The sequence below is a fragment of the Tyto alba genome, unplaced genomic scaffold, assembly GCF_018691265.1.
Source record: "Tyto alba isolate M040663 unplaced genomic scaffold, T.alba_DEE_v4.0 Super-Scaffold_38, whole genome shotgun sequence".
In the NCBI taxonomy this organism is placed as follows: Eukaryota; Metazoa; Chordata; class Aves; order Strigiformes; family Tytonidae; genus Tyto; species Tyto alba.
In genome coordinates, this window is record NW_024881313.1 from 18,797,963 (window position 1) to 18,815,532 (window position 17,570).

Genomic DNA, 17,570 nt, shown 5'->3' on the forward strand with positions numbered 1-17,570 from the left:
TCTGCCTGGGAAGATAATGGAGGTGATGGCCAGGCTGGATGGAACTGAATAATTAAAGAAGATTATAAATTACAGTACCATCAAATGCTGGAGGATATGGTCCTGCTGCAGGAAAAGAACTGGCTCTCATGTATCTGAGACATTTTTCAGAAGATATTAAGGATAAATATTGAATGCATAATTAGATTTTCTTGAAGGTATGTTAGTACATTAGAGGTAGATCATTCAATAATTTCTATTATCCCACATTACCTATACTTTGATTGATCAGTTGTATCACTGCTTGTATTTCTGCATGTCTAGTTGATATTTTTCTAGAATAAGTGTATTTTAGAAAACAGAAGATTAAAGCTAGTCTCTACATACGTTATTCCTTTTTTTTTTTTTTTTCTTTTTTCTCTTCATTTTGTTCCCTTTACATATTTTCTTTCCCTCTTTAATTTAATGGGAACCATACACAGAAGCCAGGCAGATAAATGCACCAAAACCTTGTTAACATTTAATCTCTTTTTTAGATAAATGCAGATATTGCTGTCAATGGTACTGGAGCCTTGTCCAACAGTCATCTGAGGAACTTGCTCATCCATTTTTCACAGTGTGTCCATTACTATCAGTCACTGAAGATTGTGATCCAGAATATTCGTTCTTGACGAAAACAATAGAATTAAACTACAGTGCTTCAGAAAATTGCTTTCATATTCAAGCAGTGCTACACATATACAGACACCTTGTTGATGATTTTCCTGCCCTGAAGAAAATATATTGCTGCTGCCACAAACCTGTCTTTTGGCACTTTGTCACTTACAAGTGATGATAAAATTGCAACAAAGAGACTTCTTTTTAATCTCATAGGTCATCGTTTGTACTCTGGACAGTCCTCCCTTTGTCCTGTCGTTTAGTTTAGATAAGGTGGAAAAATCCTTTTAGTTGCCTCTAAACTTCTCTTAAAAATACAAGATGCAAAAAGTCAGCCTCAATGTACCTTCAAATTTTTAAAATGACAACTTTTTTCTTCATGTATCTCATTTAGATCAAAAGCTCTGTGTGCATTTTAAATACATATATTTTAGGGAGCTGAATTGCAGGCAGCCTTTTTGATTTATAGAATCACATCAAACTATAAACCTTAAGAGAGACATTTAGTCCTTTTAATTTGGTGAGAACCCAAGAATCATGTGATAATTGTATTACTGATATTCTGATGATTATTATATCCATTTGTTACTATTATACACTTAATATAATGTTTTAAATTCAGTTATCCAGTCCAGCAATTCAAAGTTGCAGAAAACTTGTGATGGATAGAAAGAAAAATTCTGAATAAATCTATGTATATGTTGAATGTTTTGAAGATATACTTTCACACCATTTGTACAAATATCAATTTTTCTGGCTACATTTTATTTGCTATTTTTTTCTACATTTGCTGGGAGATTTTTCTGATCTTTAACAGTGTCTTCTTCAGCTTTATGCCTCAATGAAATCCCAAACCTGTCTGTGACATAAAAAGTCTACTGCCATGGGATTTTGATGCAGAAAATGCAGTATTTTGTCTCCTGTCTTCCAGTCTGAGTCTGTTCCAGATGGAGGTATGGAAAGAACAAAGAGGCCTAAAATCTCCTGAAAAGAGAAGCAGAAGAAGGTACCATTGCAGTCCGTTTTCCTCTGTCCACATTGTACATCAGTCTTGTCTGCTCCTGTCCTGTACCTCTGACAACCTGTATCCAGGAACAAGACAGAGTAGGAATGAGGTGAAAGAAAACTGGTGTCATGCTTTTTATGTGAGGGTTAAACATACTGTTTAAAAAAATTAAGGTGTGCTATCAATACCTAGGACAGATTATCTACCTTTTCTCTCTTATTTTGGTCCCCCTGATGACTGCCAAGCAGAGACTGTGGAGGCATCACACATTCCCTAGGATGGAGGAGGGGTCAGCTCCTGCAATCACCATTGTACACAAGGGCTTGAAGAGCATGTCCAACCGAAGAGAGAGACAGACACAGAAATTCAAAGTTTACTGATATGAGTACAACCTCCAGAAGCCTAGGATGTTCACAGTTCCTCCTGTGAGAACACCAAGCATTAAGAACTACAGAAATGTTCACTTAGGTGCCCAAATAACCGTTAAAGGCCAAACCCCCTGTAAGTCACCAGGGAAACGAGCTTCATCACTCCAGATGAAGGGATCCTTGTGTTCAAACCTACTGAGGGTAATGGACAGATTATTCATTTACCTGGATTTGGCCCTTGCAGATAGAAATGTCTTGGGCCTCCTGCCGTGTCACCTTCCCTCATCTCCTACAATAACTGCAGATTCACCAACATAAACCGGCAAATGCAGAATTAGCCACAAGGAGCATTCTTGCTTCTCTGTGGGACATTTCACAATGTGGTCTGAACTTGGAGATAATGAACTAACATTGCCTAGTTTAATTATACTTCTCGAGAACCTTCATAATATATAAAGATGCATGTCTAAATAACTAAGTTCAGAAAATTACTTTTTTTCACTAGGTAAACTGCCCTTTTAGGGATATTAATTATGCTTTTTCATTCTTATATTTGCCTTATTAATTTTCATTTTCTACTAGGTCCTTATAGAATAAATAAATCCAGATACTCCTTCCCTGTTCAGGACTTACCCTATAGTAATCTTCAAAACCAGTAGCTTCAAAAATAAATGGTTTAGAATGGAAACAGATTTCTATGAAATCCCAAATAACTACAGTGCTTAAGAATACTAATGTATAAGTGTCCAACCTAAGTTTCACGGTCAAAGAAATAGTCTATGGTGGAAAACAATATTTTGCAGGAATTATTAGTCCTGAGATGTTTGAACTTAAGATATAAAAAGCAATTCCTCAAAAAGAAGTGTAAATATTGTTGTTCAAAGTAATTTCTTAGTATAATGTTGTATCACAAAAAATTATATAAGTGATGGGATGTTACTTTTAAGACAAGTTTTCTCTCAAACTCTTTTATTTCATAAGTCACCTCTTCCTGACCTTATGCTGATCACATAAGATTTTGCAAGGGTTTCATAAAAATGTATGTGCTTCCATGTCAAAAATAAATAAAAAAAGGCAAGAGCAAGAGGATTTCCTCAACTACAGACTGTAAAATAGAAGCAGAAAATTATGGGGAAAAAAAAAAAAAAAAAAAAAAACGAAACCAAAATGATGAAAAGCATGAGCAGTTTTAAGACTCTGATTGATGGAATTTTCTCAGATTTTTAGGAGGCTTTTGAAGTGTTAGTGCATTCCACAGCAACCACTGGTAGGTTCTGAACAAATATTTTAAGGCTGTATTTATATCAGGGGCTCAATTCTGAACTTGGAGACAAGCTATTTTACCCATGCATATGTAATAAAATTAGTTACACTCTTCCTGTGCTTATACAGGGCTGCTGGTGTGCCCCTGGCAAACTCAGCAGCACAGCTTCATGCCTGTGCTCTGATGTTTGGCCCTGGTTACCCTGTCTCACACAGACCCCCTGTGCCAAAAAGGGACAATGCACAGCAGCTGTCCTGTGTCAAATGGCATCTTATACTCAAACAGTGAATTAACCTGTAGCTGAGTTAAAAAACTCCTGAATGAGATCCGTTATGGCCAAATGCAGGAAGAGTTGTGCCAAACCAGCACAGATGGCTCAAGCTGAGGCTTCATCTTGTCCTGCCCTAGGAACAAGACACATCTGTCTCTAAGCGGTATAGCTGGGATAAATGTGAGCGTACCATGAGAGGTAAGGGGTATAACAGAGACAGGAATTTTAACCTAATTGTGTTGTGCCAAAAATTCCCCCTGCATTTATAAAACACTTTTTAAAATCAGCAGGTAATTCAGGATTTAGCAATAATTTTGCCAACTCTGGCATTTTGCCTGTATGTAGTTGTTAATGTTTTTATTCAGTTTTATTTGTTTCTGTAGCAATCCTCTAGTATTTAATGACCTCTCTTTATTTTGTGATTTTTTTTTTTTGTTTAGTGAAGCAAAGCTTCTCTATTACAGCCCTGAATCTCCACACTTGGGATCCCTGCGGTAACCCTGGCAACCTCATTAGCGAGGGTGGGCTACAGCTCCACCACCTCTCACCGAACAAAGCAGAGTCCTTTCCCCGAAGCCCGCAGCACAGCAGCCCCGAGTCACTGCCTGAGCTGGGGCGCATCACTGCTGCTGAAATGTCACCCAGGCTTTTGGTGATGAGGCTGCTAGGCTGATGGATGTATGCAGTTATGCATTTGGTTTTGCATGATCACACAGTACCATTAAAAAAAACCAAAACAAAACAAATCAAAACCAACAACAAAAAAACCCACAACAAGCTGTTTAGATTAAGTCTATAATGTCATTTTTGAGAGGGCATTATAGTGCTACCACAGAGTTCTTCATCAAGACAGGTGGCAGGGCTGAGCCCAAACATGTTTTGTCTGCTTTTGAGATTTTGTCATTATTAGTCATGCTGGGAACTATCAGGCAAGCTCTTTTAAATTATTTTTAAATCCACTAATTGAGTAAACAAATCTGTGTTTGCTATAGACAAAAAATATTTTTAAAAATAAAGGTATTTTCTATCATATTCTATAGGGTTCTCAAGCACTCTGTTAGCATAATCCATAATTTATTAACATAATCTATATTACATTCTCCAGTATCATCTGTTAATTTATACAGCCATAAGGACATGTGAAATCAGTATGCACCATGCAAATATTACCTGACTTTTTTTTACAGGTATTTTCCAAAACTCACTCTTCCCATTTCATATATGTATACTTAAAAAAAAATATTAGGAAGGAAATTTTGGACTGATAGGCGTAAAATATGGGCTGTCCCTCTCTTGACAGATATTGAAAGTTGTGACATCAGGAGGGAGCACTCTTCATGGTTAAAATTCCTTCAAACTGAACTACTGTAAGTGTTTAAATCATAAATTCTCACTGCAGTACTCTGGTTCAGGCAATCCTGCTAAGTGTTCCACATCTTCTCTCCAATATCTTTCCAGTTTATAGGTTGCTGCAGTTTTATTGTTTTCCAGAGTGCTAACTTTAGTGTGTTCATGTTTCTGAGAGCCAATATTGTTACTTGTTTTCTCTAGATTTAGTATTTCTCAAAAGAATTCCTCCTAGAAGGTTCCAAAAACAACTGAGCATTCAGAAGAATAGATGTTGTTTGCAGGATGTCTTAAACTTTTGAAACAGATTGATGGTGATTGAGAGATGGGACTCTGGATGGGTGTAAGAGATAGAGAGTTTGGAGTTGAAATCAAAGCCGAAGTCATTGCTGAAGTTGAAGTCGTTTATTGTCAACAATTCTACAACTATTCAGTCTTTAGCAATACTTGTCAACATTTGACTGGTCATTACCCTCTGTCCATGATACACCAGACAACTCCTTGGCTACAAGTTAGTTGCTGCTATCCTAAGCCTATAGGTTAATTAAATCTTACAAGCACAAACACAATGTCCTATACACTTTTAGCTCAAGGTAGGAAACTTTCTACTGTTTAAGAAGCGGCCAGATGTTTTCCATTAACCATAGCCTTGCATGTTTTCTCCAGACAAAGCTCAGCATCCTTATCTTGTTTTTTTACATGTCTGTTTGCTGCTCCCAAGGCTTCTGGCTGACCAAGGTCAAGATGTCCTAATCATTCACTAGCTGTACAGCACTCTCAGTTCTTCTTCCCAGCCATCCTGCTACAACAGATTGCTATATTTTTATGTATTGGTGACTCAGTTTACCCTTAATTAAAATCCCAGGGGATAAAAGTTTGCTTTTACTTTTACTCTTCAAAATTCAGCATGTAAAATACTTTGACTTATTGATATTAGTTTAAACAAGCCAAGAACTTGCTCAAGTATTGGGGCTTTCTGGAACAATTGAATTGAAATTGATTTATGACATAAGATTAATGAATAATTTCTTCTTGATCTATTGTTGTGGATGGAAAAGGCTGAAGTTATAGACTTACTGTTCAAATTTCTGTGTTGTACAAGCCTAGGACAAAAGTGTAATGAGAAAGGGATGAGAAGGATTAGTTTCAAGGTTATAGTTTGAATTAGTGTTGAGATTGGGACTATGGCCTGAGGTGGTAGTTTTACTCCTCAATCCTCTGAGACCTTGTCTGTGTTGGTTTAAGAGCTAGGTGAGTGCTGCCGGTATAACAGTATCTATAGGGTTGTGGATAGTGTTAACGTTTGTTATATTGCCTAATGTTTGGATTCTGCTTATCTCCTACACTGAGAATGAGGGCTGGGACCCACAGGGTCTTACACTTTATGTGCTTATTTGGTATGTATTTTTGTCTTAATGTAATGTTAAAGATTGGGTTGCATGTAGGTTAGTAATGGAAAGGAGTTGGAGCGTAGTTTCTTTGGGCATTTATTGGAATATGCCACTCTGGCATGCTTCCTTGTTCTTGTAGTTTTTTTACAATTTATCACTAACTCCTGCTGTACCAAGGGTCAGCAGGCTGCAGTTTAAGCTGTCTGCCCTCCAGGCCAACTTGGAGACCATGCCACCAGTGGCCTTGAAGGGGCCCTTCCAGGAAGGTCTGCAAAGGAGCCTCAGCCATGGATCCTTCCTGAAGTTTATGCTTAGGCATGAGGCTGAAAAGACAGTGGATGGTTCACGGATGTGTTGGGCCATGTGGAAGCCAAATCTGAGGCTAGGTGTGGAGCTTATTTTTACACAAAAGAGGAATTCAGTTTTGTGTGAACTGTTAGATAAGTTGCTTGATATTGTTATTGATACTGATATGGCACATAGTTTTAGTTGAAGACTGATGAGAAAATTGTGAAATTATTTCTGTTCTGCTGTGAGATAGGTAACAGCAGCCAAGTAGAATTAGTTCACATGAAGGCAGAGGTCCAGCACATGTTGATTTTATTACTCAGTACCTGGAGGTCCTCATGTCTACCATAAACACTCTTTTCCAGCTATGAAAACGACTGCTGGATAATTGTAAGCTCGAATGACTTCACTGGCTAACCTGTGGATTTGGCAAGATAGGTAAATAAACTGAGCACTTCAGGCACTGCTCTCTGTAATCCTTTTTATCAGCCTTTGTCCTAATGTTAACGATAATTCTTAACAGTAGTTCAGACACCTCTCTCCTGGCCAAAATTAAACATAACTGGTTTTCCATTTCACATCCATTGTCATCCTATTTCTTCAGGTGTTAAATTTCATACAGCAATAATAATAAAAAAGTCAGTTCCTGGTGTCTGTGGCACTAATCGAACTCCAGCTTTAGAGCTAATAGCAGCAAAGGGTAAAGAAAATACTCTTCCCTTTGGCCTAAGCCCTTTTTCTGAGTCCCTGTTCTTTCAGGATCATGTAGTAAAAGTAACAATTTATCATCTACATTTGTAAATCTAATCAGAGCCCTTACACTTACTACTGCTAATCATTATCCAGGCATAATTAATGGGAACAGAAATATTAGCAAATCATATGCTTCTTGCTCTACTGCAATTGATTTTATTATCAAGCCATAAAATCAGCATGTTTCTGTGTCTCTGACCCGAACTCAGTCCTAACCCTGAACATAAAAACAGGCTGGAACACCTCCCCTGACACAAGCACAAAGCATAAACCATCCTTTTTTTCTCCAAATATCAGCCTTCATCATAGCTCTGTGGGTCTTGAAGGAGTACTTCAGATTCTTCATTTATAATCATAGCCCCAACCCCCACAATAACTGTAGCAATTCCACCTTTACTGTTAAAATACAATGCAGATCAAAGCAGTCTCTGCACCTTTAATGCACTCTCAGGCACTGCTCATCATGCTTTAGTTGGATTCCATTAAAATACAGGGTTTTTTTCTGTGTTTTGTTTACTTCTAGGCCCTACTTCTCAAATATTGTATAGTGAGAGGCTCTCACAGGGCTTTGCTTCACATTATTCAAGAGCTCTAAATATACAGGCATTTATAACCAATACATACTTGTGTTATATTAGGTGATGTTTTATATAGTACTACAATAGCCTCCCTAGAGACAATAATGATTGGATTACAGACTGTCCTGGGTTTGAGTGAGTGTTAGGGTTTCTGGTAGCAGGGGAGGGGGCTACAGTGGTTGCCCTCTGTGAGAAGCTTCTTGAAGCTCTCTCGTCTCCAATTTGGCCCCACCTCTGCACCAAGGATGAGGCAATCAGCTGCACCTCTGCGATAATATATTTAAGAAGGGACCTGGTAAGGGGGAGTCGGACTTGTGAGGAGGAGTTGTGGCAGCTACATGAACACCAAGGTCAGTGGAGGAACGGAGGAAGAAAGGAGGGGGGAGGTGTGCCGGAGAAGAGACCCCCCTGTATCCTGTGGGGAGATGTCAGGGCGGCCCCCCCCCGCCACCCATGAAGGTCTGTGGTGGAACAGACACTGTTTTATGGCCTGTGAGGGGCCTCATACAGAAATTTGAGGTGGGTGTGCCTGAAGAAGGCCAGGATCCTATGAGAGGAAGCAGCCCTCACTGTTGTGGTTCGGCTCTGGGAGGATTGCAGCATGCGGGGGTGTTCCATGCCAGAGCAGCTCAGGAAGGGCTGCAGCCCACGGGAGGGACTCACATTGGAGAAAGTTTGTGGAGGGTTCTCTCCTGTGAGAGGGGGACCACGATGGAGCAGGGGGAAGAAGTTCCAGAAGTTCCCCTGCTCCAAGATGGAAGAAGTGGTAGCACTGACTGCACTCCCCATTCCCTGCCACTGAGCTGCTGGGGGGGAGCAGGTAGAGATATTGGGAGCAAAGCTGAGCCCAGGAAGAAGGGAGGGGTGGGGGGAAGGTGTTCTCAAGATGTGGTAATGCTTCTCACTGTCCTACTCTGTTAAGTGTCATTGTTGTTAGTGTCTGTAATAAGTCTGTGTTCTTTTTTTCTTCCCCTAATGAGTCTGCCTTTTGCCCATGACCATAACGGGTGCTTTGCCCCTCCCTGTCCTATCTCAAATCCCATGCGTGGCTTATTTTCTCCTTCTCAGCACTGTGGGGGAGGAGAGGAAGGAAAAGTGAGCAGCTGTGTGGTGCTCAGATGCCCTCTGAGATCAGACCACTGAGCCCTCTATTTTCTCCTTCTCAGTGCTGGGAAGGAAGGAAGGAGTGAGTGGCTGTGTGGTGTTTAGTTGCCCTCTGATCTCAAACCACAACACAGACAAATGTGATTGTTTAAACTGTAAAATGCCTCACAGTTAGAAACATCTGGAAACAAAGCACTGACAGGGTGAAGCATAAAATAATACACTCAAAATATTAATAACAGTCTAGTATTATCAGCTTCATAATGATGACACGAAAGAATACTCATATTGCAGTCTAATGTTTTTAATGATGGGAGCTATCCTTGCAGACTATTGAGCTGACAATTAGTGGACATGAGACTGTGGTCAGATGTGCATGGCTGCAGTTAGCTCTACACCTACCAGGTCCTTAGTGGTCTAACCAAAATGGCAGAGACATCAAGAAATCAAATACAGCAGAAGCCAGAACAGACAATCATTTATTGGACATTTTAAGTTAATATAAAAATCACATGACTTTACTGACAGTAATATAGAAAAGTGGGGGCTAGACTATTCTGTATTTCACTGTTCCAGTGTGTTTGTTTTCTTTGCCAGGCTTTGTAGCACAAGCTTTGTTGCAGGATAAGTAGTTTAAGTTTGGCTCAAATGTGCAGTTTTCCTACTGTTTCTTTCGCCTTGGATATTTAGCTTTTTAGGGAACCTTCAACTCTTACCATTTCAGTATGAGAATGAGAAAGTTCATCTGAACAATATTACTCCTGTAAAACCATAGTATTGCTGATCCCTACAACAGGTTTAGTGTTTTCCTGACAAAAATGACAACCACTCCATCTTCAGTCATTGGAGTATCAGGACACTTCAATATTAAGAGAGAAACTCCCTGTAGTAGCCTATTTACAGATAATTTCTTTATCTTCTTAAGTCTCTTGAAGATCTATTGACAAGATTTGGCAACAGATTGTCATTCAGGGCATAATATTTCATCTGTAGCTTGCCAGTTTCTACAAACACCAAGGTGGGGAGATTCATTATACTGGTACATCACAAGGTCTTTCAAAACAACAGTGCAAAACACACTGTTCCAGATACACCTGTTCTCTCATTGTAAAAACCTGCAGCACAGTCAGCCCTGGGAAAAAATGGCAGAACTCTTACATCCTCTGTGTATTAATGCATAGAGAGTTCGTCATGAGGTGATACTTTTGGAATACAAACTGTGATATATGGTCATTGCTTTGAAATGTTAGAGAATAAGTTGGGAGGAAAAATATAAATATCCACTGTCTTGGGGTGCCGGAAGGCATGAAAAATCACCACTTGACAAATCTTGTTGGGTTAAAAAATGAGTTCGTGGCACCTCTAGGACTGAATACACAGGATTACCTGATTTATGGGAGTTATGAAGTTAGATAGTGCCACTTGAGGAGCCCAAGGCAGGGAGCTGTGCAGGTGGAAGTATAAATACTGATTATATTTGATTTTCAATACTGAGATAGAAAGAAAGAAAAAGTTCCATCAAGACTCAATCACTCTTTGAGACCTTGTTCTGAAAATATCTTTCTATGAGATACAATGGCATTTGGGCAGTTTCTAGTACCACATCAGGGTGGTCCTTTAGTGGAAAAGAGTAACAGCCAAAAACTAAATGTTTAGTAGAGATGTGGATTTTCAATCAGGCAAGTTTTTTCTTCTGCAAGACTGGGATGTTTAGATCCTGATATAAGTGGAGGTGAGTGGGTCCAAATCCACAATCAGGCAGCTGAACACGGGAAGAATTATGTTTGAGATTTCAAATGTGTGTACATGTGATTGGTAAAGGACTCTTTCAGATTTGGCCAAATCCTGCTTGTATTACAGTTGGAAATAGTTCTAGTATCTAATTAACAGAATAGTAGAGAAATGGCAGTCAATGGAAGTGATTTGATTATCAAAACTGTTGTGCAAAAGAGTAAGCACTTTTCTTATTACCTGTTTATTGGGACCTTTTCCCCACCTTCCTTAAGATGTCATTAGCATAAAGCAGCAACTTCATCTGTCAGAGATGGCCTAGATGTAGGTGCTGCTGCTTTGAGGCAGAGAATGGAGGACCTCTGAAGGTCTCGTTTTTCAGTGGCTGCTAGAGCACTGGAAGTACAGCTTGGTTCTGTGGAATCTATCAGTCACTTTACAAAGCAGATAAGCCTGGTGAATCACACTGAGAGAAAAACTGTGTAAGGATTAAGGCTTATTTACTGGATAAAAACAACAGCATAGTCTTCTGCTTGAACTTAGGTACCTAAACAAAAAAGCTGTGTTGAAAGAGTTGCTGAGTGCCTGAAACTTCCCCTGACTCCCTCCCTCCCTTCCTCCCGCCCTCCCTCCCTCCCTCCCTCCCTCCCTCTCTCCCTCCCTCTCTCCCTCCCATTCTTTCTCTCCTAAAATTTACAAAGCTACCTCTGTTTTTTCATTATAATCCTTCAATAAGAACTTCAAAGTAAAGGTCTACCATGTGTCAACATGAGCCACTTAGTTCAAGCTAAGCTTCCCAAAGAACAGTTAATTAAATCTTAACTTCGCAAGATTTTTTTTTTTTAGGACACCAACAGCATTTTCTGTGAAAATTCTGCCTTAATGGAGCATGCTAGGTGGCTGCACAACTCCTGTGTGCTGGGCAAATAACTACCCACTCTCCCTCTCCTCCCAGCTAAATGACTGGCCTTATACTGTCTGGTACTGTTGTCACTGAGAAGGACTTTCCCTGCAATAGTTCCCTCCCATGGCGAGGCGTCAGCTTGACAGCAAATGTAAGAATAAAAAAGTTCCTGAAAAATTAGTGCTTCCATAGCTGTTACTTATGCAAAATGTAGATTAATTAAGTGAACTGAGCATGTGCCGAACTGGCTGAGACTGGTCAGAACTAAGATGGGGAAAAGCATATAGAAGCCATAGGACAGATGCAGAAGGATGTTTAACCGCTTTCCTGTCTTAATTCTGAAGCTGAATCCATCTTTAGGAGAAAAATTTGTTTCAACATTCCATTGGCAGAATAACATTTTTTATTTATTTATTTTTTTCTGTTAGATGTCCACATAAGAAATCACAATTTACACATGAGCTCAACCAGGAAAAATCTGGGCTGTGAATATAAAATTCTCCTCCTTGCTAAGGAACTATTTGGGGCCAGTATGATTCTCTGGCAGAACTCCCATTCTTCCAGGTTGAATTAAAAGAATGTGAATATGAAGAAGTCACATAAAAAAGAAAATTAAAGTGAATATTGTAGTTGCAAAACACAAAGCATACTTTATTATGCATTCTTTCATTGTGTTTTCACATACAATTTTTTTCTAAAAAATTTTGGCTTATTCTGGCTGTGTTATACACTTAGGTACATTTAGTTGGTTAGCTGCTATATCATTTTTTTAAACCAAGTATCCCAAGCAGAATTGAATTTTCCTACTAAGCAGCATTAAATTTTCCTCTCAAAAGCAATTAATTTGCTTCAGTTCTCAAAAACACACCCCAGGAACCAGCCCTCAGTCAAAATGAAGCTTGATGAAAAATGGAAAATTTCTGTTATTCCTACAATTTTATGATCAAATTTAGTCCTAAACTTTATTAAGCAATGCTTTGCTCTTATAATTTAATAGAGTAGCAACTTAGAAGTGTGCTGTACTTCCAGAAGAGGTTAAGAAATGTACTTGTGCATCTCATAAATAATTCTAGCAGGTAAGAGCCAAAGTGCTGCTCTTCCTATGGGCACCTATGTATAATTGTGTAGTGGACTTCCCCAAGAACAAAGTGGCATTATTGAAGATTTGTCTTGAAAGATTTATGTTACTCTGTTAAAACATGTCATTAGATTTATCTCTTTCAGTATCATAGGTCTTCATTGAGTCAAATAAACCATATTTTGTTTACCGCCTTGGAAAGATATAAATGCTAAATACTCTTTAACTTTATTTTATGAGAGTGAATATTATATTCTTCTTTCCAGTGACCTTTTATTGCCTTGTGAATAAAAAAATAATTTACCAGATAGAAATAACAGCCAGAGGAAGGTGGGATTTATGAGCATGCCAACTCCACTAAAACCAAAGGATAAACATAATAGTCTCAGAATAAAAATGGTAAATTATCTAGTGCTCTATTCTCAAAACTTTAAAATAACTTTTCTCAGAAAATTAGAGCTTTAGTCATGTTGTCATGGCAGAAGTAAAAGAGTGCAGGTTCTGTTTCTTCCTTTTTTTCTGTTCCCTGTATCTTAATGAATCTAAGACATAATTAGATAAATTCTATTTGTAAGAAAACAGAATATGAAAAATTGTCCATCCAGTCCATAATACCTCATTAAATACATGAGCTACAGAACAGCTCTCAATTCTGAACACAGCAGATTTTTGTATTATCCTAGCAGTGTTAAGTATTTCTTTGTTGCAATGAAGTCTATAGCTTTTCAAGCTAAAGCAAGCATCAAGTTTCCATGCTGGTATCTGTTTGCTCTACAGGATGTCTGATTTTAAAATGCAGTCTGTTTTGAGAAGTAACTGTAAAATGAAAACTTTGTTTTCCTGACATCATCTCTCAGAACTTTGTTTTACACTATACAGAAATATTATTTAGGTGGCATCACGCTAGATTCCTTACTGCAATCCAGAGAGGCTAGTTCTTCTACACTTTATGAAACAATTATCTTCTCAAAATATGTGATCAGTCTAGCTCAATAATCTGACTTTGCATTTTAAAACACTACGCATTTATATTACATTTGATTTTTCTTTCATTTGAAATTCTCACTGAAGTGATGCACACAGACAGCTCATAATTGTGGGTATGTATCTGATTTTGTAATTTCATGTCTTCCTTCTTTTCTTAAATGTAAAAGGCTTGCAAGTATTAGTTTTATTATTTTTTCAGTCATATGATGTTGCACCTGCACTGACAGATCAGTACAAATGCTTGGCATTTATGTCATGTATTTGTTCTTGAGGACTTCTAGGCTAGGAAACAGCTTGTTTTCCCAGCTTAGTCGTTTTCCCAGCTTAGTTACATTTCACACTTTGATTCTCTTTCCAACTGGTACTTAGCAGTTTCCAACTCTTCACACCCCTCCTCCCCCCCCCCCCCCCCCCCCCCCCCCCCCCCCCCCCCCCCCCCAATTAGCCCATGGGATCCCTGGAGAGGAAGAAGAGAAGAAGGCAGAAAGGTGGGTGACAGCAAGGCATCCCTTTGCAAGGTGCCATTAAACCTCCTGTCTCAGGACCCTTCAGGTTACAGATGGGACATGAGTGGGAAGAGCAAAAGGAGGGGGAGAAAGGACCCTATGCAAATTTGAGGAAGAGAAATAATTTTAGGGGAGTCATGAGAACAAGAGAAAGTAGGGTAGGGTCTGTCTACACTAGATCAGGGCAGGGACCGATGGTCAAGTCCTTTGTTAAATGGGGTTCAGGATGACCTATTGTATAAGCATGAGATGGTTGCTTCCTCCCAGGGAGTGGATGGTTGGAAGGAAAGCACATACCAAAGCACTCTTTGTACCTTGCACAATCCCAATCAAGTTGTACTCTTCAGGTTCCCATCTGTCTCCTGTGGAAGTGCTTGGGACAGGGTAGAGGGGCATCATGTGCTACTGCAGTGGGTCGCGTAAGGGCTTTTACCCTTTTACTCCTAGGTTTTTAATTTATATTAATTTTATTTTTATTTAAATTCTCTTCCTTATTTCATATTCCAGATAGTTTTTCATATTACCATCAAACTAATGTTTACTGATGAAATTTCACAGTTGCATGTATTTCCTAAGCAACATGTTCTTCTGTTAGAAGAAATTAACTCATTCTTAGTTATCTCTAGTCTGGAAACAGTGTTCAACCATAACTGACTGGGGAGATAAGTGAGCAAGGTTGCTGGAGTGGGTAGCCTTCCTTCCCTGATACTTTCAAGGGACTTTGTGGGGACTCCCATCATTATCTTCTTGGTGGAAGACTGAAGTGAAGGACAAAGTCTGCATATTACCTTTCTCAAAACCAGTCACATGCACCTCTGAGCACTTCACAGAAGTTGCCAGCTTTTCAGCTGCATAAAACAACAAAGTCAAAACCTGAAGTGAATTATGATTTGTCTCTTTGTTCATAAGATGAAATGAGTATTCTACTGCCCTGAAATTTCATAGATTTTTATGCTAAATTAATGACAAAAATATTTGTGAAGAAAATGTCCATTTTGCACCTGTAATAGAATTTTCTTGCAGCAGCAGCAGCTGTGACTGTTCCATGTATATGACAGGCTGACAAATGGAAAGATTATTTCTGTTCCTTCTTTCATTTGAGAGTCATAAATCTGAAAAATGCGGAATAGATTTTTTTTGTGCATCTTATAAGATTTTGTAGGAAGATCCAAGATGGCAGAGAGGGCACAGTTCCAGAATATAAATTAAGATTTGTACTGGTACCACCAGCAGTCACTCAACGCAATTTGACAGTATCTTTGTCATATCGATATACAATGCTTTGTTGAACTAGTGGAGTAAGTGGATATGTCTGATAAAATAAACAACGTGTTGTCAATGACATTGACATGAATGCTTACTTAATAAGATTGTTTTGATTCAAAGTCAGTTTTCATATTTATACTATTGCAAATCCTGCAGAAGCATCTGTGTCAGGCATCTGTATAACCTCATATTCCACAGAGATGCAGATCTATTCAGCTCTGTCTTGAGGTGTGTGTATATAGTGCTACCATACCAGTAGTAAATACTATGATAATTTATATTCACCTTGCATGGGCAGAGACAAAGCTTTATCCTTTCTTGGTGGCGGTACAAAGACCAAACAAACTGGATGTCGAGTTACTGGTCAGCTCAGGTGCTCTTTATGATGAGGCATTTCACTCTGTGCTGCTCTGGAGCCGGCTGATTTGGGGACAGTAATTACACCATGGACCTACAACTCCACAGGAGTTTTTTCTTGGGTTTCAATGCAACAGTTCCAATGTCAGATTTTCCTTGGACATAGAGCTGCTAAATTTAAGAAAAATATAGATCCTTCCATCCATATCTGTGGCAATTCAAAGGCAGTGGATTAAGTTGTGTTTGTGCTGGTGAGCAGTTAAAGCCAGGGAAAATGTCACCCTGGACCACACTGCAAAGCATCTTCAGGGGACAGGTGTGTCAGTAGAAACTGATCTCTCAGGTCACTGACACAATTAGATTGCAAAATCCTTACTAAGTCTTAAGTGGCATAACTCACAGTTAATTTTGTTTAGCTGTTCTGATGACTGCCTAAATAGCGTTTAATGATAAGCCTTTTTTATACTTTTCTTCTTCTTTTCATTCCTACACATAAATACAAGCACAGTTACTCTTTATTCAATTGAAATATTAAGATTATATAATCAGAGTGCACTATAACATCATCTTTCAGTGCATGAAACATCATATTATAATAAGGATTTATGATTGTATGGTTACCCTGAGAAAGTCCTTTTATTCATAGTGTAAAAATGAAAGTCAGGTGGTGGCAGGTTCTTTTCTTTAACTCTGTGATGAATTCTCCATCACTATAAGACCTTCTTATTTCTGGTAATGTAAGAGATATTAGTTGCTGCTTGAGCATGGGTGAACCAAGTTTTTTTTCAATGGAATAGCTGGATGTAGCAAGGCTGATGTCTTTCTCTCTCACTCGTACTGCTTCTACAGAGCCAGGCATGATCCATTTCTACCTCAAATACCCTGAAAACTTTACCTTTGCTTTTCATCTTCATAGGCAATGAAATTCACCTTTTATAGGGGAACTGTATAAAGATTGACCTTTCACTTTTGAGACTTTGAGCAGAATCCAGGGTTTGTCCTTATGTTTTGCACAGTGAGCCACAGTGTGTTTGAAATCATAAAACTGTAATATTTTGTCTGAAATTATAAAACTATACAATAACTGTTCTAACTTGAATGTAGAAGACCTGCTTGGGTAGACCTCACTGGTCTTCCTTAATATATGAAAGAACAGCCTCAAGCAGAGAGGGCAAGCCTGTGCAAGTGGGCTGGTGTCTTCAAATGTGTTGAGTGGGAGGTACAAAGCTCCCCATGTGCCTCCCCTCTGCCTCCTACTCCCTATGCTCAGCATCCATCTCCAGATGGAGTGAAATGGGGAAGAAGCAGAGAGGTCGCTCCATTCCTCCTCCATAGCGTGGCCGCCTTCATAGGATGATTCAGGAAATTATCCTTTTTCATGCATTCCACCCTCTGGCAAGCAAATTCCCCATGGAGGATGCCAGCCGCATTTCTACCTCCAGGAGGAAGGAGATAAAACTGTAAATAACATTTAAGAGTTAACTATTTTTGGCTATGTTGCATAGGCTGAAAGTCCTATTTTCTCCTTCAGAAATTTGTTTTGTGTGATCTGACTGAGGCAAGTCAGGGAGAGAACAAAGAAGACATTTCTGCAATTACAAGTACCTCAGACCAGAGATCTGCAGCACAAGTGAGATTCAAATATAATGAAAAATGGGAAGTCACAAAGGACAGAGTGACTGCCATAGTCATGGTGGCAGGACTCCCACGCGTGCTGCAGCTTTTGTAATACTGA